This window comes from Mus pahari, chromosome X (assembly GCF_900095145.1).
Source record: "Mus pahari chromosome X, PAHARI_EIJ_v1.1, whole genome shotgun sequence".
In the NCBI taxonomy this organism is placed as follows: Eukaryota; Metazoa; Chordata; class Mammalia; order Rodentia; family Muridae; genus Mus; species Mus pahari.
In genome coordinates, this window is record NC_034613.1 from 130,203,462 (window position 1) to 130,227,561 (window position 24,100).

A 24,100-nucleotide genomic window follows, 5' to 3' on the forward strand; every position below is an offset into this window, starting at 1 on the left:
TCTACTCTAGCACTAGGCCAGCCTTTGTAGTCTCTGACCTGCCTCAGCCCACGGTCAGCCCTCTTTGCTGTAGTTACCAAGCTGATACTAAAGACACATGCTCTAAGCTTACCTAGTGATAGGCTGGCCCCTGTATCTCTACATTCCATAATATCCACAGCCTAGGCTATTCTAGCAGAATGAGGGTCCAGGTATGTCCCAGAAGACCTCACTGCTGGGCTGAACCTCATGGATCCATGCCCCAAACTTGCCCCAATACTAGGCCTACCCAGGATCCTAAGGTTTCAGGCTCCATAAAATTCAGATTCTAAGACTTCTCCAGCATAGATAGGATCCATGCTTACCCAAGTAGGCAGTGATGCCTGGCCAATCTCTGAAGATGCAGGCTTTAACTCTTATAGATTCAGAATCTAGATCCCACAGAATCAGATTTCGAGACTGTCCCAGTGCTGGGCCAGACCTAATTGACTTAGGAATTAGGTATAAGCCAACAGACCAGACACCATGCCAAATCCTGGCTAGCTACAGACTCAAGTTCAAGGTTCACCCAAGTACCTAGTGGACCCTCTAACCTAGACCTAAAGGTACATCTTAAAGCTACCCATGGATATAAACTCTGGGCTCATTGCTTCACACTCAATCAATAGGTTAATGCCATTGCAGTCAAGGTTCTAGGCCTAATAGCATGGACCCAAGGATGGGGTCCACCTGGTAATCCAGGTATCAGGAACAAACTTTGTCACACTAAGCCTGTCCACAGAACATACTGACCAATGATGGGCTGTCACAGAATAAAAACACTTTGGAAAGATGGAAATAAGATTCTACTTCTTCAAGTGTATAGACATAAAAATGTATAGCCATAAGGACTATCAGAGAAACACAGTGGTAAAGGAACCAAGGAACCAACCAACTGTAAAGAAGAGATTTATGACTGCCTAAAAAAGGTTCAATATAATTGTTGTAAAATTTATTGAAAGCTAATAAAAACACGGAGGAAAAAAATTTAGAGTTAGCAAGACAACACTAAATGACCAAAAGGAAAAATTAACAAAGATACTGAAATTATTTTCTAAAAAAAAAAAATCAAACAAAATTTCTGAAGTGGACAAATGCAATTATTGAGGTGGAAAATGCAATATAGAGCACCAATAGAATCAAAAAGAGGAAATGATCTGTGAATTCAAAGGCACACTATTGGAAAAATATATAGTTAGAGTAGAATAAAAGAATGAAAATGAAGAAGCTTATGGGTTAACATCAAAAGAGCAGGAGTACGTGACAGAGAAGAGATAGAGGGACACACTGCTTAAAGAAAGAATAGAGAATGATTTGACTTTTACAAAAGCTATGACTATCCAAGTATGGAGAAGTCAAATAGGTTCAATCATATTCAATGTAAAAAGGACTATAGAGTCAAAATGTCAAAAGTCAAGAACAAAGAATTCTGAAAATGGCAAGAAGCACGTTGCAATAAGTATGGCATCAGATTCCTCAGCAGAGATCCTAGAGGCCAGTTAAGAGATGATCTATTCAACCTGCTAAACAAAACAAACAAAACATTCCCAATCAAGAACAATGTCCCTGGCAAAGCTATTCTTCACAAATGAAGAGAAATATAAAAGGATAATTACTTGATTCAATCAAAGTTGCTATCAGCTTAAAATTGCCTCTTATTGTTAACCTGAATTTAAGTACATTAAAACTCTCCAATCAAAAGGCTAAATGGAAGCTGGCAGTAGTGGCGCATGGCTTTAATCGCAGTAGGCGGAGGCAGGTGGATCTCTGAGTCCCTGGCCAGCCTGAGCTACAGAGCTAGTTACAAGATAGCCAGGGCTATACAGAGAAACTCTGTCTTGGAAAAAAGCAACAAAACAGAAAACAAAAACAAAAGGCTAAATGGATTAAAAACTATACCCAATTATGTACTGCTTATAAGAGACTCAGTCTTGGGCTGGTAAGATGGCTCAATGGTTAAGAACACTGATTGCTCTTCCAGCAGTCCTGAGTTCTACTCCCAGCACCCACATGGTGGCTCCAACCATCTATAAAGGGATCTGATGCCCTCTTCTGGCATACAGGCATATATGCAGACAGAGTACTCCTACATTAAAAAAAGTTTTAGGGCTGGTGAGATGGCTCAGTGGGTAAGAGCACCTGACTGCTCTTCCGAAGGTCCAGAGTTCAAATCCCAGCAACCACATGGTGGCTCATAACCATCCGTAACGAGATCTGACGCCCTCTTCTGGAGTGTCTGAAGACAGCTACAGTGTACTTACATATAATAAATAAATAAATCTTTAAAAAAATTTTTTTAAAGGAAATTTTCAGAAACTCAGTCTTTAAGGACACATACAAACTAAGAGACAAAAGATAGAAAAGGAGAGTCTTTGTAAATGGACACTGAATGAGAGCATCAGCCCTGATGCAGAGGGATGGCTGGGGTTGTAAGCACTTAATGCTCCTGCAGAGGTGAGCTGGGTACAGTTCCCCACACTCAACAAAGAATCCTGGAAAGTGACAAAAATGATGAAAATAATCTACACATTTAAATAGCTCGATGATATCTATACCAAGAACTATTTGGGTGAAACTGGCAAGTTAATGACAAAAGTCTGAAAAGTAGTAACAAAAAAATTCCTCAGAAACGCAGTTCCTCCTGAATTATGCTGTGTTGTTAGTGCAAAGGTCTCATGGAGGCAGGCCAATATTACCTTGCTTGTGGTGTGTCCATCTATCCAGCAGTTTATTCTAGTGTATGTGTTGGGGGGTCAGAAGGGTAGGACTGGGCATACTCCCTTAGCATCTCCCTTAGAGCAGGCCAAAGTCTACACCCTTTAGACTTGCAGAAGTAGTGCAGGACTTGGCTATGGCTCCAAACAGCCAGGTATTCGATTCCCAGCTAATTCTATTAGTGTCTCAGCCAGTGTCAGAAGTGGTGATATTTACAATGTTGGTGAACATAGGACAGAAACCATAGTACAAGAATACAAATAAGTTTGTGGAAATTCACATCGTATACATCTTCAAAGGGGTTTTCTGTGGGGAGATCTTCAGTACAGACAGCCATTATTGACTAGCTTAGACCATAAAATAATCCTGAGCAAGGTGTAGGATTGCCTTTAATCCAGCAATCGAAAGTTCCAAGGGGCTGGTGAGATGCCTCAGTGGGTAAGAGCACCCGACTGCTCTTCCGAAGGTCCGGAGTTCAAATCCCAGCAACCACATGGTGGCTCATAACCATCCGTAACAAGATCTGATGCCCTCTTCTGGAATGTCTGAAGACAGCTATAGTGTACTTACATAGAATAAATAAATAAATCTTTTTAAAAAAAGACTACATCTACATTTTAAAGTCAAAGATAATAATTATTTTCATATTTCTAAGGGGAAAATTATGAATGGCCACCAATGAACAATTATCTCACTTAAATATTCAGTTTCTAGTACTTCATTATTCATAATGGCAGTTATGAATCTTCCTTGTATTTTAAAGGTCAAACATTCTACAGCTCTGAATTAAACAGTATAATATAGCTATCCTATTATGCTTAAACTATTAAACCCATCATGCTACAAGTACTAAAAGCATTCATTTAAGATTCAATATTCTTTGTATGTAATGTTGATTAGAATGTACCATGCATGCACCATTAGAAAATGATTAAGTGTCTTGTAATAGAAATAAAACATAGGTGAGTATGGGTAAAAAGCAGATATATACTTGTATAGCAGATGCTACTAAACAGAGAAAGTACATCTCAAAGATAAATGCATTAAAAGGAAGTCTGGAGGGCTGGAGAGATGGCTCAGTGGTTAAGGCTCTTCACTGTTCTTTCAGAGGATCAGTTTAGTTCCTAGCATCCACACTGTGGTTCACAACTGTCTGTAACTCCAGCTCCAGGAGAGCTAATGCTTCTGATCCCCAGGGGATCCTCAGGTACAAATCCATACTCATGAAATTAAATAAGTATGTTTAAAAGCTTGATAATAATTGAAAACTTACAAAGGAAAATCTAGATCCCAATGTTGGTATTTTGTACACTGACAAGAAGCCTTTTAAGTTTTATTTTACTTTCCTTGTGTCAAAGCCATGGTACAGCCTCTGTATTTGTGCTTGCCTTAATTTCTATGAGATTCCCTTTGCCTATTAGATGTTTTCCTTCCTTTCTTTAAAAGGTAAAATCAATTTCTTGATTTCATAGATTTTGGTTTGCATAGTATGTCTTTCTTCTTTAGGGGATTAAAGGCCCCCACCAGTTTCTCAAATAACACAAAATATTTGTTTCTCCTTAAGGAAATTCTTTAATAATAAATTAAACCATGAAACAGAAAGTAATATTTAATGAGGTTGTATGGTTTAGAGTTAGTTGTGTATGCACAATGAATTAAACAGAATTTAGTGCTAGTCTTGAGAATACTTTTTTTGTTTTAAAGATTTATTTATTTAATCCATGCATGTGAGTACACTGTCGATGTCTTTAGACACACCAGAAGAGGACATCGGATCCCACTACAGATGGTTGTGAGCCACCATGTGGTTGCTGGGAATTGAACTCAGGACCTATGGAAGAGCAGTCAGTGCTCTTAACTGCTGAGCCACCTCTCCAGCCCCTTTAGAATACCTGTTACTTGAAAGGTATGATCTTCGCAAGACCAAGGACCTCTCCTCCCATTGATGGCTGACTAGGCCATCCTCTGCTACATATGCAGCTAGAGATACAGCCTCTGGGGGGTACCGGTTAGTTCATATTGTTGTTCCTCCTATAGGGTTGCAGACCCCAATCATATGCCCCAGTACAGAGGAATGCTAGGGCCAGGAAGCTGGAGTGGGTGGGTTGGGGAGCAGGGCGGGGGGAGGGTATAGGGGGTTTTGGGGATAGCATTTGAAATGTAATTGAAGAAAATATCTAATAAAAAAAAGAAAAAAGAAAAGGAAAAAAAAGAAAAAAGGTATGAAGTTTTAGCAAAATAATCTTCATAGTTTATATTTTCCCCACTATTAACTGTTAAGTTTTGGTCACTTAAATACTTTCATTTCCATTGGCTGAAAGTTGACATTTTAGAAATCTAAGGGCTTGCTTTTTTTTCCCCCATTAGATAGTAAACCACATCATTGTTTACTTCGGCAACAGATGTGCTGATGGAGAGGCAGCAGGAGGGTAGAGCTGAAGATGTAGAAGGCAATTTTTAAATTATTATTGTCTCTGTGTGCATGTGTGCCCGTGTGTGTATGCCTGTGTGCATGTACACACATCATGGTATACACGTGGACATCAGAGGATAGCTTTCTAGAGTTGCTTTCTCCTTCTACCTTTATGTAGGTTCTAGGAATCAAACAAATGCACTCATCTGGTACAATGCTTTATCCACTTAGCTATCTTGCTGGGCCTCATTTTTATTTATTTATTTATTTTTGGTAGATGATAATTTCAAAGATCTATATGTGGACCTTTTTGCAGTGCTCTGGATAGAACCTGGAGCTGATGACTGCCTGGCGAGTGCTCTATCACTTTACCACTGAACTGCATCCCTAGTCTTGAAAATATTAATGTTAGACACCTCATACTTGAAAGAGGCCTCAATGATCAGTGGTTTAATGACGAGGTGCTCAAAGCAAACCTGGAAAACATAAAAAATGGATTTGTGTTTGTTTCATATGACTAACTTGAAGATTACATGGATTTTATGAAGCAAATTTTTTTTAAATGATTTTTCTTATTCTGGAGAAAGTTCCCCTTTCCCCTCACTCCCTTCTTTGACAGCGTTTTGCTATGTACTACAGGCTCTTGCTGACTTCCTGCCTCAGCACCACAGTAAGCTTTTGATATACACCCAAAGTGTTGCAATTTTAATTGTTAACACCTAGAATAATCTCTGAAAATTTAACTTAAAACATAGTTACAAAGGAATAAAAGTAGATAGGATATATTTAACACAAAAGAGAAATTGGCTGGGCGGTGGTGGTGCATGTCTTTAATTCCAGCACTCCTGAGGCAGAGGGAGGTGGATTTCTATAAGTTCCAGGTCAGCCTGGTCTACAAAGAGAGTCTCAGACAGTTAGGACTATTGCACAGAGAAATGCAGGATGGCTCACAACCATCTGCAACTCCAGGGAGACCTGACACCTCTGGGTTTCACAGACAATAGTACTTAGGCTTGAGAGTGCAGAGGTGTGTGTGTGTGTGTGTGTGTGTGTGTGTGTGTGTGTGTATACACATGCATACAGAGACAGAGATTTTATAAAAGGTTATGGCACAAATAAGTGAAATGGAGACTAAAAGAACAATAGAAGAGGGCTAGAGGGATTGGGAATTTAGCTCAGTGGTAGAGCGCTTGCCTAGCAAGCGCATGGCCCTGGGTTAGGTCCTCAGCTCTGGAAAAAAAAAAGACAAAATAACAAGAAGAGGGCTAGAGATGATGGCTCAATGGTTAAGAGCACTGACTGCTCTTCCAGAGGTCCTGAGTTCAGTTCCCAGTAACTACATGGTGGCTCACACCATCTGCAAAGGATCTGATGCCCTCTTCTAGTGTGTGTCTAAAGACAGCTACAGTGTACTCATATACATAAAATAAATAAATCTTAAAAAAAACAACAGGAGGAAAAGAAAAAACAAGAGCAGTGAACCCCTAGCCAAACTAAAGTCAAGAAATATGAGAATTAATTAAGATCAGAAATGGAAAAAGGAATATTACAATTAATTTTAATACAATCTAGAGGATCATTAGAGAATACTTTTTATTTTTGAGACAGGGACTCATCATGTATCTCTGGTTGTCCTGGAACTCACTATGTAGTGAGGCCAGGCTGACCTCAAAGTCACAGAAATCCTCCTGCCTCTTATTAGGGAGTATTTTGAAAATATATTCCAGCCAGGCATAGTGGTACATCCCTATAATCACAGCATTTCGGGGGCAGCAATAGAAGGATCTATACTAGTTAAAGAGCATCCTCATCTATATAGCAAGTTCTAGCTCAGTGAGGGATACACAGACAGACCTTGTCTTAAAAACAAATAAGAGATTAAATACTCTCAACCCACAATTAAATTTCAACCACCCCTGGAAAAATCTAGAACACTAGATAAACTGCTAGCTAGACATATGATATACTAAAATAAAAGCAAGGGTATATAAACAACACACACATATCAAAATTAAAAAGAAACTGATAGGCTGATAGAGAAAGTCATATGGTGAAGTAAGGGCCTTCAATAGCCAAAATAAGCTTTTAAAAGGACAAAATTCACTCGGGAGGCAGAGGCAGGTGGATTTCTGAGTTCGAGGCCAACCTGGTCTACAAAGTGAGTTCCAGGACAGCCAGGGCTAAACAGAGAAACCCTGTCTCGAAAAACCAAAAAAAAAAAAAAAAAAAAAAAAAAAGTACAAAATTGGAGGACTCATTTTTTTTTTAATTTCAAACATGCTACTCAAATATAGCAGGTAATAAAGACAATGCCTTGTGTAGTGAGTGATAAAGCATACAGATAAATGAAATTTAGAGTCCAGACATTAACTTTTATATTTACAAAATATAGTCCATTGACTTGACATAGTTGTCAAGACAATGTCGTGGGGAAAATAATTTCCTTTTCAACAAAAGGTGCCAAGACAATTAGATATGTCTATTATAGGAAAGAATATGTACCCACTATTGTTTGAATGTGTCTTCCAGAAGTTGATGTGTTGGAAACTTAATCCTCCATACTGATAGTGTTTGTAAGTGAGGCCATTGTAAGGTAATCAGAATGTTGTGAGGCTTGATAGTGGGGCCCCATGAGCAGATGTGAGACTCTCTAAGAAGAGAAAGAGACCTGTTTCCATCACACAGTGTCTGTTCTGACAGCAAGAAGGTGCTCACCAGATAAGGTCCCTTGGTCTTGGACTTCTTGGCCTCAAGAACAGTGAACAACAAGTTTCTTTTCTTTATAAATTACCCAGTTTCAGGAATTCTGTTGTAGCAACACAAAATAGATTAAGACAGAGTCCTACTTCACAGCAAACAGAAAAATTAAGTCAAATGGGTCATCAATCTAAATATGAAGACCTAAAGTCCCTAGAAGAAAACACAGAAATCCATCTTTGTGATACTGAGTTAGACAATGATTGCTTGGACCACATCAAAAGCCCAAGTGATAAATGGAAAAAGTTATTAATTGGACTTCATCAAAATGTAAAATTTCTGTGTATCAAAGAGGCAGAGAGGCAGAGGCAGAGAGGCAGGCAGATGTCTGAATTCAAGACCAGCCTGGTATATACAAGAAATTCCAGGACAGACAGTGATACACAGAGAGACCTTGTCTTAGGGAGAAAAAAAAAGACACAGTGAAGAAAACAAAAGTACAACCCAGAGAGCAGGACAAAGTATTTGCAATTACTATTTTTGACAAGGGTTTTCTATTCAGATACCAAAGCAAAAACTAAAACCCCTCATACCTCAAGACTATAAGGATAATAAATAATCCAATTAAAAATGACTAGCTGTTAATCCCAGCACTTGGGAGACAGAGGCAGGCGTATTTCTGAGTTCAAGGCCAGCCTGGTCTACAAAGTGAATTCCAGGTCAGCCAGGGCTATACAGAGAAACCCTGTCTCGAAAAACCAAAAAAAAAAAAAAAAAAAAAAAAACAAAACCAAAAAACAAAAAACAAACAAACAAACAAAAAAAGACTAAGTGTTTAAATAGATATTTCTTTAATGATTATACACAAAGAGAATAATAAATGCAGAAAAGGGGATTTCATAACATTATGAAATGAAAATCAAAACCATCATGAGATACTATTTTATACTTATTAGAATATCTATATTCAAAGGCAGAATAAAAACAAAAAGGCAAAAAAATGTGCTGGTGAGGATGTGGAGAAACTGGCACACGCTTACATTGTTAGTGGGAATACAAAATGGTAGAGGCACCTGTACAAACAATTTTTCCTCAGAAAAGTTAAATATAGATGTCATAAGACACAGTGATTCTATTAAGGACAGAAGAAAACATATTTACATAAACACTTCCACATAGACATTCAAGAAAATCTGCAAAAATATAAAAACTGAAATGCTTATCAACTGACCAATGGATAAACAAAACATAGAATATTCAAACAATAGAATATTATTTTGTAATAAAAATAAGTAACATATATAACAACATGGATGAACTTGGAAAACACTTTTTGTGCATGTGCACATGGAGACCAAAGGTCAATATGTGTGTCTTACTTTAGGTGCCACTCACTCCATTTTTGAGATATGACCTTTCACTGGTCTGGAGTGACAAGTAAGCTAGGCTGCCCAAGCCATTACTGAGCCAGATGGATCAGCCTATCTTTCCTTTCCCAGTGGACAGAATACAAGCGTACACACAATACCTGGGGATTTTTACATGGGTTCTTGGGGTTGAACTCAGATCCTCCTCGTGCTTGTACAGCAAGCACTGTACTGACTGAGTCATTTCCTTAGCCCCTGGAAAACATTATTTTTAAGTGAAAGAGGCCTGTGCAGTATATTACATGGAATCCTTTTTTTTTTTTAATTTCTGAGACACTCACATGTAGAGCTGGCTGGCTTGGAGCTTGCTATGTAGACCAGGCTGCTCTTGAAATCACACAGGTCTGCCTGTTTCCGCTTCTCATGTGCTGGGACTAAAGGCACACACCATCATGCTTGGTTACATGGAATTGTTTATATGGACTATGGAGGTGGGGGAGGAGCAGGGAGAAAAATACTAGGAACTGACTAATAATGAGTATGAAGCATCTTTAGCAGGAGACAAGGATAAAAAGGTTCAAAAGATTGATGATCTGATTATTGCATGTCATCATGAATATACTACAACCAACTGAATACCTTTCAAAAAGTTAAATTTTATGGCATGCAAAATACATCTCAATAAAGATGTGACAAAAAAAAGATGGAAGTAGGCAGAGGGTGTAGCTTAGTGGTAAAGTGTATGCTTAGCATTTGAGATAGTTCAATTCTCAGCACTAGAAATATGGGACTAGAAAAGATGGGAAGTAATAAGAGAACATTTGTGTGTTAATGCTGTTTTATATAGAAGATAAAACTGGTGAAGAGATGTCAAGACAATATGGGGCTTTTTGCCAGGCATAGTGATACACACCTTTAATCCCAGCACTCTGTAGGCGGAGGGGAATGTCAGTGAGTTCCAGAACAGCCAGAGCTGAAAAGTGAGACCCTGTCTTGGGAGAAAAAACACAAGAGAGAATATGGGACTTTTAAAAAAATTGAAGTGGAAAGATTTGACTTTAATGACAGCGAGAAATGATTAATACATAATAACAGAGAAGACAAGGTAAATGAATTCACGTGGTACACAGCAGATAGTGGGGATCTAGGGACCTCCTTTCCTTCTTTTTGTGAGACAGGATCTTGCTCCGACTTTTGTACCCAGACTCTGCCTGGAACTGATGGTTCTCATTCCTCAGCCTGAGTGATAGACATTTTTTCCTAAGAGCTTTACATATTAGGTAAGTAACAGGCATGAGGACCAAAGCATGAAGATTTCAGCAGAGAGACTGGGGCACAGAACTGAGAACTGAGAAAGACCATCTATAAGGATATTAAAATCACCTACAGCTGGGCCTGGTGGCGCAGGCCTTTAATCCCAGCACTCGGGAGGCAGAGGCAGGTGGATTTCTGAGTTCAAGGCCAGCCTGGTCTACCAAGTGAGTTAGTTCCAGGACAGCCAGGGCTATACAGAGAAACCCTGTCTCGAAAAACCAAAAAAAAAAAAAAAAAAATCACCTACAGTTAGCCTAGAAGGGTATGGAGGAAAAAAGTGGGTGGCAGTGACTAGCATTGTAGATAAGCTCCTGCCCAGCATGTACAAGGTTCTGAATTACAGTACCAGGGAGGAAGGGAAGTGAGAGTTCATGTGGTCAAATTCTAGGAATGAGGAGTGGCAGGGGCAGCTGTTTGTCATGTGTATGTAAAACTAACATAGAGGAGCAGTGGATAGTTTAAGATTAGAGACAGAGTAGCTTAATATAAATTTATCACTTATTAATTATACAGAAGAAAAACAACAGGTTTGGGACAATGCTCACCATTCCTGGATTCCGTCATTGGCAACAAACACAAAAGCAACTACATAGAGTTTGGGTCCAGCATGAGGACTTTATTGGGCAAATGTGTTTGCTGAGTTTCATCCCTAGAGCACTCGTTGGGTATGGAAAGAACTGATTCCCACAAGCTGTCCTTTGACCTCCACGTATGTGCTGTGTGCGGCATGTGTGTACCCATATACACAATAAATGAATAGATAAATAAATGCAATATAAGTACAGCAATGTATTGCTTAACAGCAGACACATTCTAAGAAACTCACTGTTCATTTTAAAGGGTCTTAAGTTCTACCAACTGAGCTACTCTGGGAATAATACATATCAAAAATTTGTTTCTAACCAGGCCCTGAGCCTGCTTAGCTTCTGAGATCAGATGAGGTCAGTCTTGCTCAAGGTGATGCTTTCCTCAAGTGTTCACTTTTGTTTGTTTGTTTGTTTTTTCGAGACAGGGTTTCTCTGTATAGCCCTGCTGTCCTGGAACTCACTTTTTAGACCAGGCTGGCCTCCTCGAACTCAGAAATTCACCTGCCTCTGCCTCCCAAGTGCAAGTGTTCACTTTTATCATCTTGTATTTATACAAACCAATGTGTATGATGTCACTAGATGATTAATCTTATGAGACCAGTGCCATATTTTCAGTTTGTTGTTGGCCAAAACATTGTGATGCAGCATACGAATGTAACTATGGTGAAGGAACCCGGCAGGCATCACACTGAACAAGTAGTCAAAGCAAAAAAAAAAAGTCAGGAGCCATCTAGGATAGGTTAAGGTTACCAGGTGGCCTTCCTGGAAGTGGCCTATTGTTTTTGCATTGGTCTACAACGGGTTAAGTCGATGGCAAGGTTCCAAAGAGAGTTGATTTCAGGATTGCTTCTTGCACCTGATATACCTTTCCTCTCATCATTAAATTAATATAATAATCCCTGGACATTAGCCAACCCTAGTGATCAGATTTCCTGCAGATCAACAAAAAGATGAACTTTCATGAATTAATGCTGTTTAGATGAGTTAATGACCTTATAAAATTCCTGATTTNATTCAAATAATTTTAGGAAGAAGGTTTTAAGAGGTGGTCTTAGTCACTTTGCTAGAAAGATGTAACAAAGTTAGATTCAAGAATAGAATGTGCCCACTCTTCATAATAGTTAGTAGAGGCTGTATAATAAGAAATACAATGTGTTTCTTTCTTTCTTACTTTTTTTTTTTTTTGGTTTTTCGAGACAGGGTTTCTCTGTGTAGCCCCGGCTGTCCTGGAACTCACTTTGTAGACCAGGCTGGCCTCGAACTCAGAAATCCACCTGCCTCTGCCTCCCGAGTGCTGGGTTTAAAGGCGAGCGCCACCACGCCCGGCTTACAATGAGCTTTCTTAATTACACTAAAAAGAGAAATAGACTTGGGACAAATTTGTGTTCAAGGAAAAACATTCAGGTCCAAGGATAAAGTCACAGGTGTGCACTATGATAAGGCACAGCCATGTAAAAACTATTGCTTTGAACTTAATATCAACATCCTTCTATAGCTCCCATTTTATGTAACATTTTATCTCTGAGGTAATTTTCTAAAGAACATTTTGTCTAAGAAGGTTTAAAAAGGCCAAAGAAAAGAAATAAAATTGTTGGTTGGATGGTTTGGCTTGGGGGGGTATGCCCCATCCATCCATCCACACATCCATCCAATGTATATGTCTGTCTGTACATACATTTGTAGATATATGTGTGTATGTATGTAAACATGTATGAATACTTGTGGAATGTATGAGATGGGTGGTTGGGCCCAACAAAAATGTGAATGTGTTAATGTGCAAATGAGAATGAATGAGAATCTAAATGCATGTATGAATGTATATGTGTCTGTGCATATCTGCCTGTATAATGCATCTTAATTCTTTTTCTTTCCTTCCTCTCTGGTTCACAAAGAGTTAACCAGCCTAGCCAGGGAGGCTTCTGGCTGCCTGGACAGAAAAAGGAGCAATGTATCCGCTGCTAGGCAACAGGTGTTAACTGTCCAAGCCAGTGGTTTTTAACCACAGAATAAGCAAGACATTTTTTAGTAGGCCATTTTAGATGTTATCAGCAAGCATCTAGTATAGCTAAAGAGCTAGAAGGCCAGAGACCATCAGTCTTTAAAGCTACCTCTGAGACCATCAGTTTTTTAAAATATGTCCTACTTCAAACCATTCCAGTCTGTGCTGGCTCCCAGCCAAAACAAACAAACAAACAACAACAACAAAAAAACAAATATTAGGACAAAATGTTATCATGTCCCTCCTGATATAACAACAAACATGTAACATATCTTCTGGTATTCATGCCTAAAATGCAGACCTTAAAACTAATATAATCACAACAAAACTTACACAAACCTGAATTCTATAAAATAACTGGCCAGGATACTTAGAAAAATATCAAATTCGTCTGGGAGTGGTGGCATCTCTTTAATCCCAGCACTCAGGAGGCAGAGGCAGGGGAATCACTGTGAGTTTGAGGCCAACCTGTTCTATATAGAGAGTTCTAAGACAACCAGGGCTAAGTAGAGAGATTCTGTCTTAAAAAACAAAAAGAAATACAAAAGTCAAAGTAATGAAAGAAAGACTAAAAGAACTGTTCCAGATGAGGAAACACGACTGAATGACAATGTTATCTAATTTAGGCAATTTGACTTAAGCATATACTGAAACTCTTTCAAAAAGTTTAAAAAATCTGAAAACACAGGCTGGAGAGAGCACTTGTTGCTCTTGCAAACCACCCGTAACTCCAGCTCTGTGGGCAGTGCATGCACATGCCGGCAAAACACATAAAAATTAAATATATCTTTTTAAAAATATGAAAACATGGCCAGGCAGTGGTGCCTCACACCTTTAATCCCAGCACTTGGGAGGCAGAGTCAGGTGGATCTGAGTTCCAGGCCAGCCTGGTCTACAGAGTGAGTTCCACAACAGCCGGAGCTACACAGAGAAACCTTATCTTGAAAAACAAAACAAACAAAAGTGAAAACATAGGGTTGTAGAGATGGCTCAGAGGTTGAAATCACCTGTCGCTCTTTCAGAGGACCTAGGTTCAATTCCCAGCACCTATATGGTGACTCCCAACCATGTATAACCCCAGATCCAGAGGCCCAGTCCTCTCTTCTGACCTTTTTCTGCACCAGGTACATACACAGTGCATGTACATACATAATGGCTGAACACTCATACATATAAAAAAATGAATAAATCAAAAAAAAGTAAAAAAACTTTCTGAAAACAGGGCTTGGATATAGCTCAGTAGTTGAGTGCTTGCCTAGCATGTGAGTGACCATGAGTTCACTCCCCAGCACTGGAAGTAATCAGATAACAAAAACAGGGTTAAAAAGAAAAGAAAGAAAATACGTGGAAAGCGCAATTAGAATCAAGGATACCTACTCCCACCCCTCACACAATAGAGTATTAGAAGGCTGCAAGGGTGGGCAAGAGTGTTCAGTGGAAAGCCAAATCACTGTTCAAGTCAAAGAGTGTTTGGGGGGTGGGGATTTTTAACTGGCATGATTATTGGAGAGCCTTAGTGCCATTAGTGGGCATCTACCAGAGATGCCCAACGTTCTGCAGTGTACCAGACAGCACCAAATAGCAAAGAATTGTACCACATCCATACAACTTGAGACTGACTCACCAAACCATTATTTAAGTTTAACGAAGTCTTCTTATTCATTTCTAATTTATCCACGTGACCAACATTTAAAGAAAGCCTGTGAAGTACCAAGTAGTGTTTTAGGAACTACAGACCCATCAGTAAGTGAAAAAAGAAAAAGACAAAAACCCATTTACTTTTCTAGAGCTTACCATTGACTGGATAATTAGACAACAAACTACAATAGAAGTAAATAACATACAGCCATACACTGTATAATGAAGTTATGGTCAACAATGGCCTGCTTAAATGATGTTCATCCCATAAAATTGTATTGTCTGGTGATGTCACAAAGGTTTTAGTTTGAGTAAGCACTCTATATTTTTGCGCAATGACAAAATTACATAATGATACTTTCCTCAGGTTTATTCCCATTGTTAAGCAACACATAACTGTACTATGTAAGAAGATGGAATGCAATGGGAATAAAGTTGGGTTAGTGTTCAGACCAGAATGGAGTTGTTAAGCAGGATTATCATGGTAGACCTCAACAAGAAAATGACAACTAAACAGAAACCTGAAGTGAGGGAATGAGACCTGTGGATAATCTGGGGAAGAGTATTCTAAAGGGAGGGAAAGGCCTAATACAACTCCCCTCCAGGCATAAGTTGCCTAATGCATTCAAATAACCTTAAGGAGGCTAGTATAAGTGAAATGGAGTAAGAGGGCAGAGTGGTAGGAGGTAAGGCTAGAGGAGTTACTAAACAAGGACATTCTAGAAATCTAGCAACCATACAGAGAGACATATACATACACGTTCTTTTGTTTAGAACTCTATGAAGAATTACTCATCATTTATGGAAATGGAACTATATTTTATCTATGGTTTCTGAGTCACCACTCAATCAATACACATGTAGCTGTCACATGCATAAGTCACATACATGAAATAACGTGTAAAATTATTTCTTTTAGTGAAGTTATATCAAAGCATTTGTATATTGAAGTGCATACTGTTTTATTATACATTTTTCTTCAGTGCCAACACGCAGGAGGCAGAGTTCGAAGCCAGCCTGGTTTACAAAGTGAGTTCCAGAAAAACCAGTGCTGTACGCAGAGAAACTCTGCCTTGAAAAACAAACAAAATTTTTTCTCTATTATATTAGAATTAAAATGTCATTATAAGCTGTGGGAGGATTGTGTATTCAGAGTCTACTTTTTATGCTCTTCATTAAAAAATAGTGAAGGAGGCAAATTATACATTATAAAAATAGACTATTAGATCTATAGTTGTCAGAATGACAAAGGTATAGCAAGAATATGGAAAAATTAGCATAGGAATGGGAAGAGATTTGTGATACTTGACAGTTAATTTCAAAAGGTCTTCTAGAACGACTCCTGGATAAGATGCTCAGGCCTACATGGGGATATAATTAGAAGATCCTTGGACTATCTGTGGTGACCAACATTACATAATGGCTATTAAACTGTTTTGTGGCCCTGGCAGTGATGCATGTCCCAGTACTCAGAAGGCAAAGGCAAGCTGTGAGTTCAAGGCTAGCCTGGTCTACAGAGTGATTTCCAGGACAGCTAGGGCTGTTACACAGCAAAACCCTTTCTTGAAAAAAAAAAAAACAAAATAAAAATGTTTTGTGGGGGTGGGTGTGGGTGGGCCAAGGCAGTGTTTTACATTGTAACCCAGGTTTAGACTCACTATGTAGCTGAGGCTGGTCTTGAATTTGTGGCAATCCTCCTGAATGCTGTGAATATAGTCATGCAGCACCATCAAAGCTAGCTAAAAAGTAGCTTAATATAATTTCATCCCCATCCTTGGTGTTTCTACCTGTTTAACAGAGAAGGCCAAGAAGCAGAGACTCCTTAATGAGACAAGTAGCTCAAGATCAGGCTCCAGTTTTGTGCCCTCCCTTTGGGCCACTCTCATTGTTATATATATTGCAACTCCAACCACATTAGGGATAGGAAAGAGTTAGGTTCAGTGTGGAAAATGAGAGGAAAGAAGCATTCAAAAAAGATCCAGTGGGGAGAGGGTCAGAGACAGACAAGGGTGAAAAAAAGTCAGAGACTAAGAGAATCAATATTCTTTCAATCACAATCATCATTATTTATTGAAAAAAATTTTAGGAACCAAGCATGCGCATTGGCTCAGGTAGAGACAGACCCCCATTTGGCAGATGATGAAACTGAGACCCAAATGAATAAAACGGATAGTTCAAAATTTCATAGCTGGTTTCAAGGGGGTCAGGTAAGGATTAGGCCTCCTGAATTTGGGATATCATAGTACGTTTCAGAGAGAGAAAATGTTGGGTAGAGGCAGATATGGAGTCAAGACTAGAACACAAACAATCACGTGAGCAGCAGACCTGCACGAAATCTTTTCCCCAGAGACCGGGATTGGGAGGCTCGCAGAGGTTGGGCACGGGCGGTGGGTTCAAGAGGGTACTACTCACCTGGGTACCGTCTGGAGAGGATGCAGGAGCACTCGCCTTCCTTTTTTGCTACGCAAAGGATCCTCCACCACCCACGGACCTAGAGTCGAAAGGCCGCCCAGGTAAGAGCGCGCCAGGTCCCTCCCCACACACGTTCTGGGCCATTCTTCCCCCCCCCCCCCGTTTTCTTACCCACCACCCCATCTTTACTGCTCCTCTTGGGATACCTCTAGTCTCCGTAGGGTCTAAGCTGCCGCAGGAGAATGGATACCTGGCCCACAGCAAGATCTCGCAGAGACACAGACGCTTCACGCAACGCTCCACCGAACCCTGGCAGGGTAATGATGCTCCACCACTACCACGGGCTCCTCAGCTCCCATTGGAGGATTGCCTTCCTGCCTTCCCTGAGATTGGTTGGAATTGGAAAACTCCACCCTCCCGAGGGTGTGATTGGCTTATGTGCCAAGCCCTTCCGTTAACAACACTGGTCAGGAAAGGATTACTGCTCAGTCTTTTTGCAGGTCCAGTGGAGTGGGCTTCCGTGGGTTGTTTGTTAAAACGCAGGAAACCCTAAACTAGGCTACGCACAAATCACTGAATAGAATTATTACTTTCGTGATGTCTTCTTTCTTTCTGTAGCCACACTGCCCTTACACCGTTTTGCTTAGAGACACTGCGACTGTGCTTCCAGTTTCCTATAGCTCCACACCCACTTGTAGGAGTTTCTGAGCTAGGTTTCTCTCTTTCCCGGTAAGCATTGTTCCTAATTCCATCCATGGAGAATAAGGTGATCCTACTTAGTAGCCCTGGCTGACTTGCCCTGTAAACCATAGAGAATAAGGTGATCCTACTTTGTAGCCCATGGCTTCACTTGCCATGTAAACCAGGCCTGCCTCTGCCTCCTGAGTGCTGGAACTAAAGGTGTGAGCCATTTATACCCGACAGATTTTATTTCATTTTTTAATTAGGTGTGGTCAGTGGTCATATAAAAGAAGCTATGGCCTAAAGAGGCAGACTCGATGAGGTATTGGTAGTACGATGGCGAGCATAGCTGCCTTCCAACGAGGCAAACTTACTGCTCTGAAATTGTGCAGCAATTATTTAGAATAAAATCCAGCTCTTGTCTTCTAAAGGAAAGGTATTTAAGAAGGTAGGGAAGACAGGACGGCTCATTCTATTAACAAATTATAAATTTGAGTAGCACAGATCCTCCAGGAGAGTCTGAGGGTATAGCTTGGGAGCAAAGAGGAATAACTTGGATGGGAATGAATTTACATCTTTGTTTTCCCTCTCTGTTTAGGAAATTTAGCATGTTTTCAATAAAGGAGGTAACTCACCGTGACACTAATAGTAATATTGGTGATTGTTACCAGGAGCAATCAGAGAGATTTGTCCATCACAGTATAAAGTTGCAGCTCTTTCAAATATGTAGTCACTGAAATATATAATCAGTGCTTTAAAATCATGATAATAGGGAGCTAGGGAGATAACTCCATGGTTACAAATGCTTGCTGCTCTGGTAGAGGACCTGAGGTTAGTTACCAACATGAATGTCAGTTGCCTGTAACTCCTCCTCCAGGGGACCATATATCTTCATCTGGCATACACCTTTGCATAGCACACATGAGTGCATGCACAGGAACATATACACATAAACACACATAAATAAAAAATAAATCTAAAATCATGATAATCACCGTAGTCTTTAAACCAAAGCATCCTATGATTTAATGGAATAATGAGCAATACATATATGACTCTAGCACATTTTTTGTATTTTAATATTTCAATAGTTGGCTTTCTTAATTCTAGATGTGATTTTTCTGATTTTAAAGGATATTTTTGTGAGAAGAGGTCTATAGGCTTCACTAGGTCACAAAATATCAATGACACAAAAATTGAACTTGACTCTTTAAGCTTTTACCTTTCTTACTCTCTAGCCCTCCTTTTCTCTTTCCCTTTTCCCCTCTCTCCATGTGGCCATGGCCGGCTCTTTCTACCTTCTCCCCTTTCTCCCTGTCTTTCTACAATAAAGCACTATCTCCCCCCCCCCAAATTAACTTGATCTCTTAGCTCCAACAGGACAGAAACATATTTTCTTTTGTTACTTGCTGTATTCCTATTAGTCTAGTATGAGGCACATAGTTGGTACTCAATGAAATGTGTATTAACAAGTACTTGAGAGAGCAAATGCTGTTTATTTTTTTTTGGGGGGTGGGGTTTTTTTTTGTTGTTGTTGTTGTTTTGTCACCTGAATCTAGTTTTGTCCCTGACAATCTGATTCTGTCTACAAAAGTGAATGGCACTTTCATGACACCAGAAGATCTTGGGACCTTCACACCTAGTAGCAGGACCCTTTCTTGCACAGGGCTGTAAAATGAAACATCTACCAAAACAAGTAGTTTCAATGTGAGAAGAGGCCCTGGGGAGCATGGGGCCCATCATTATTCATTCTCCTGGTTTCTGTTTATAGTCCTAGTTAATAATGCTCATGTTTTCTGATGCTTGCTATATGTTATATTTTAGAGCTAGGTTTGACTTTGAAAACATTCTAACTGGGCTAGAGAGATGGCTCAGTAGTTAAGAGCACTGACTGATCCTCTGAAGGTCCTGAGTTCAAATCCCAGCAACCATATGGTGGCTCACAACCATCTGTATGAGATCTGACACCCTCTTCTGGGGCGTCTGATGACAGCTACAGTGTACTTACATACAATAAATAAAATAAATCTTTAAAAAAAAGTAGCTATGTCTTATAAAAAACAAAACAAAACAAAAAAACATTCTAACCTTTTTGAAGATCCAGCTGAGAAAGGAGGGTACTGGTAACAAGATGTCACTCTCGGTGAAGAACTTTCTCTTGTTCCATACTTCAGCTCAGAGCATGAGCACTCTGACCGTGTTAAACCCAAAATGGGCATTTAAGTGTGTCCTACAAGACTAGGGTCGTTTTGGAGTAGGGTGGCTAAAGAAGAGCCTCAAATGCCAGAATGTAGTGTGGTGGATTTGACTTGTGGGGAGAACATGATGCAAGACTAGACTTCAAAGACTAGCTTCATGCTTGCTGATGGGAGCCTGGTATAGCTGTCCCCTGAGGCTCTGCCAGAGCCTGACAAATACAAATGCAGATACTCACAGCCAACCATTGGACAGAGCATGAGGTCCCCAATGGTGGAATTAGGGGAAGAACTGAAGAAGCTGAAGGGGTTTGCAACCTCATAGGAAGAACAACAGAATCAACTAACCGGACCCCGCCCCCAAAGCTTCCAGGGACTAAACCACCAACCAAAGAGCATACATGGAGGGACCCACGGCTCCAGCTACATATGTAGCAGAGGATGGCTTTATCTGGCATCAGTGGGAGGGGAGGCCCTTGGTCTTGTAGAGGCTCGATGCCTCAGTGTAGGGGAATGTTAGGATGGTGAGGTAGGAGTGGTTGGGTGGGTGCGGGGAGCACCCTCATAGAAGCAGGAGAAGGGGGATGGGATACGGTGTTTGAGGAGGAGAAACCGGGAAGGAGGATAACATTTGAAATATAAATAAATAAAATAACCAATAGAAACAAACAAACAAAATACCCTAAAGACTAGCTTCAAAGCTAGACTCAGTCCTGAGATCTTGGACAGGTTGCTACCCTTTAGCTAATTTTCCCTGAATAATTGAGCTAAAGTAGTAATTGGGAAGATTGAGACATGTGAGAGGGGATGAGGGAATTACACCAGTTAGGACAGATTGAGGCAAGAGGAACCAGGCTTGCTCCCTGTTGGATTGACAGCTATTGCTGCCAAGCTGACTTCCTTGCTGGTGCACTCCAGGGTCTTTGCTCCTGAGATCTCCTCTTCTCCCTTTCTCTTCATACATACATGCTCACTGGGACTGGCTTCAGATAGTTCAGGGAGATTTTATATATATACTCACTCTCCACAAGATGCCTTAGCTTAAGACCCTGTTCTATAAACTCCAGTCTTGAGATACAGCATTACCTTCTATAAGAGTTCACCTATCTTTTTTAATAGCTTGTTTTTCTTTTTGAGGAATACAGAACATATGGAGTGTGCTATGTTGCTCAGGATGGTCTTGAATTCTAGGCTCAAGCAATCTTGGTGCCTTGGCCTTCTGACTACTTACAGGTATGCAGCACCGTGCCTGGCTAAGGTATCTCTCCCTTATATCTCTCAGTTCTGTTTACTTAACTCTGACAAGGTGAGTCAAGGTCAGAATCATAATCATCAAAATCTCTATCTTCTCTCCAAAACGTTATCAAGAACATTAAAAAAATCAAGTAGACCCATTTCCAAGATCTAGCATTCAGACCACATCAAAGAGGCCCAGAAAGGAAAGGGGCCTTATCAAGGACCCCACAGTAACCAGGCATCAGCTCTACACCTTTATTCTTTCTCTCCCCATACGTAAAGGCTGTCAATGTCCTAAAAGCTGTTATTGAACAGGGAGATTTCTTGTGCATTAGAATTCCAATTAATTTATGTAGTCACTTTTCTCTCAAGTAAGAGTAGTACAATTCCTCATATTTTTAAATCCCCCCCCCCTTTTTTTGTTTTTTCTCTGTATAGCCTTGGCTGTCCTGGAACTCACTCTGTAGACCAGGCTGGCCTTGAACTCAGAAATCCACCTGTCTCTGCCTCCCAAGTGCTGGGATTACAGGTATGCACCACCACTGCCCAGCATTTTTTAAATTCTTTAGTCCTTTTTTTTTTTTTTTTTTTTAAAAATCCAGTCTTTATTCCCCTCCCAGTCTGCCCTCTGACTATTCCACATCCCATACCTCCTCTCCCTGATAATTCCTCATTTTTAAAGCATGGGCTGCACTTAGCTTTTCTTCAGATCAGGGACAAGGGAGCAAGAGTAACTTTAGAGTAGAGAAACCTGGTAGACATAACCTTGGCCAGGGGATCAACATTAACATCTACAATGATGTCATATTGATTGCTATGTACCTTTGATGTGATATGATGAAAAAGACATGTTATATTTGTGGTCTTTCTCCCTTAAACCCATTATGCCCTTTAAAAAGTAGAAAACATCAGATAATTCTTACTCAGAGGACATTCTACCAAATATTTCTCTGGTGTTGACAACTCCACGGCATCAAAACCAAGGAAACTCTGAGAAAGTGCCATAACCAAGAGGAACCTAAGTAGATATGGTGCTTAAATGGAGTGTGGTATTCTGGATGAGAACTAGAGACAGAAAAGAACCATAGGTTTAAACTAAGGAATCCTTAAGAAGATACAGACTTGGGATAATTATAATGTGCTGATGATATTGGTTCTTTAATTGACTAATGTGAAATATAAATGATAAGAGAAACTGCTGTGAGGTACTCCAGACCCCTCTATTTTTTTCTTTCAAATCTAAAACTTATACCCATGGAAGGAGTTACAGAGACAAAGTTTGGAGCTGAGACAGAAGGATGGACCATCCAGAGACTATCCCACACAGGGATCCATCCCATCATCAGCCACCAAACCCAGATACTAATCCACATGCCAGCAAGATTCTGCTGAAGGGACTGATATAGCTGTCTCTTGTGAGGCTATGCCAGTGCCTGGCAAACACAGAAGTGGATGCTCATAGTCAGCTATTGGATGGAACACAGGGCCCCCAATGGAGGAGCTAGAGAAAGTACCCAAGGACCTGAAGGGGTCTGCAATTTGACAGGAGGAACAACAATATGAACTAACCAGTACCCCCCAGAGCTCGTGTCTCTAGCTGCATATGTAGCAGATTGCCTAGTCGGCCATCAATGGGAGGAGAGGCCCTTGGTTTTTCAAAGATCATATGCCCCAGTACAGGGGAATGCAAGGGCCAGGAAGCGGGAGTGGGTGTGTTGGGGAGCAGGGCAGGGGGAGGGTATAGGGGACTGTCGGGATAGCATTTGAAACGTAAATGAAGAAAATACCTAATAAATAAAAAAATCTTTAAATAAAAAAAATCTCCAAATTCCTCCACCCCACACCACTCTCATCTGAGGTACAGATAACCCTGCTTCCACACTGCTTTCCTTCAATGCTCCTGACAGTCAGCACAGGGCATTTTTAAAAAGGCAAATTTGAGGAAGCCGGCCTGCAAAATAAGACTGTCAATGCATAGTTTGGGAAATATATTGAAAAAAAAAGTAACAAACCACTAGGCTAGTCACTTAAAATACACCACTGGGGCTATGGTTTAATGGTTAAGAGTATGTATTGCTTTTCCAGAGGACCAAAATTTGGTTCCTAGAAAACCACAGGACACCTCTTTGCATTTTTGGATACCTGCACTACCCTATGCACGCGCGCACACAATTTAAATAGGGGGCTGGAGCGATATTCAGTGGATGCAAGTGTTTACTGCTTTTGCAGAAGCCTCAAGTTCGGTACCCGGCATTCAAATGGCAGCTCACAACCATCTCTAACTCCAGTTCCAGAGGATCTGACGTCCTCTTCTGATTTCTGAGAGGATCAGGCACGCAAGTGGTACATACATGCAGGCACCGCCCCTCAAAAATAAATAAGTCTTAAATAATAAAAATATTTAAAGGGTAGTCATCATTATGAACGAGTGTATATGGTAAACATTTCTGGTGTATGTTTTAGTAACGTTTCTATATCTCAGATTTAGCACTCGCCAGTCTTTCCAAGGTCTCCTAGATTAAAACTTGCCTTTCAGATGGCTAGCTCTGAGCCTATCTCACCACACAGCTACATAGCAATTTCGCAATTTCTTTTCTATTTTCTGTTATCTTCAATATAAACTCCAAGGCCCAGGCCATCTTTTCTCCTGCCTCCCCGAGGACAGGAAGGGACCCTGCCCCCCCACCCCACTCCGCCCGCCCGCCCGCCGCCCAAGCACTTCTGCGTGACTCGGTTACTCTGTCTAGACTGCTGTCGTGACTTTTTTTTTTTTAATTATACGTGAACAAGAAAAATAGCTTCTCCAACCCAGCTCGAACTAGGCCTGG

General features: G+C 40.3%; 1 long non-coding RNA gene across 1 annotated transcript in view; it reads right to left on the bottom strand.

Moving 5' to 3' along the window:
• Positions 1-17,494, bottom strand: part of LOC110313872 — a 29,960-nt gene extending 12,466 nt beyond the window's left edge. Inside the window, exons 1-2 of the long non-coding RNA XR_002380130.1 lie at positions 17,367-17,494; positions 17,161-17,239 (exon numbers count right to left, since the gene is read on the bottom strand). This is a non-coding gene — a long non-coding RNA (uncharacterized LOC110313872). The remainder of the gene's footprint in view (positions 1-17,160; positions 17,240-17,366) is intronic.
• Between the last annotated feature and the right edge of the window lie 6,606 nt (positions 17,495-24,100).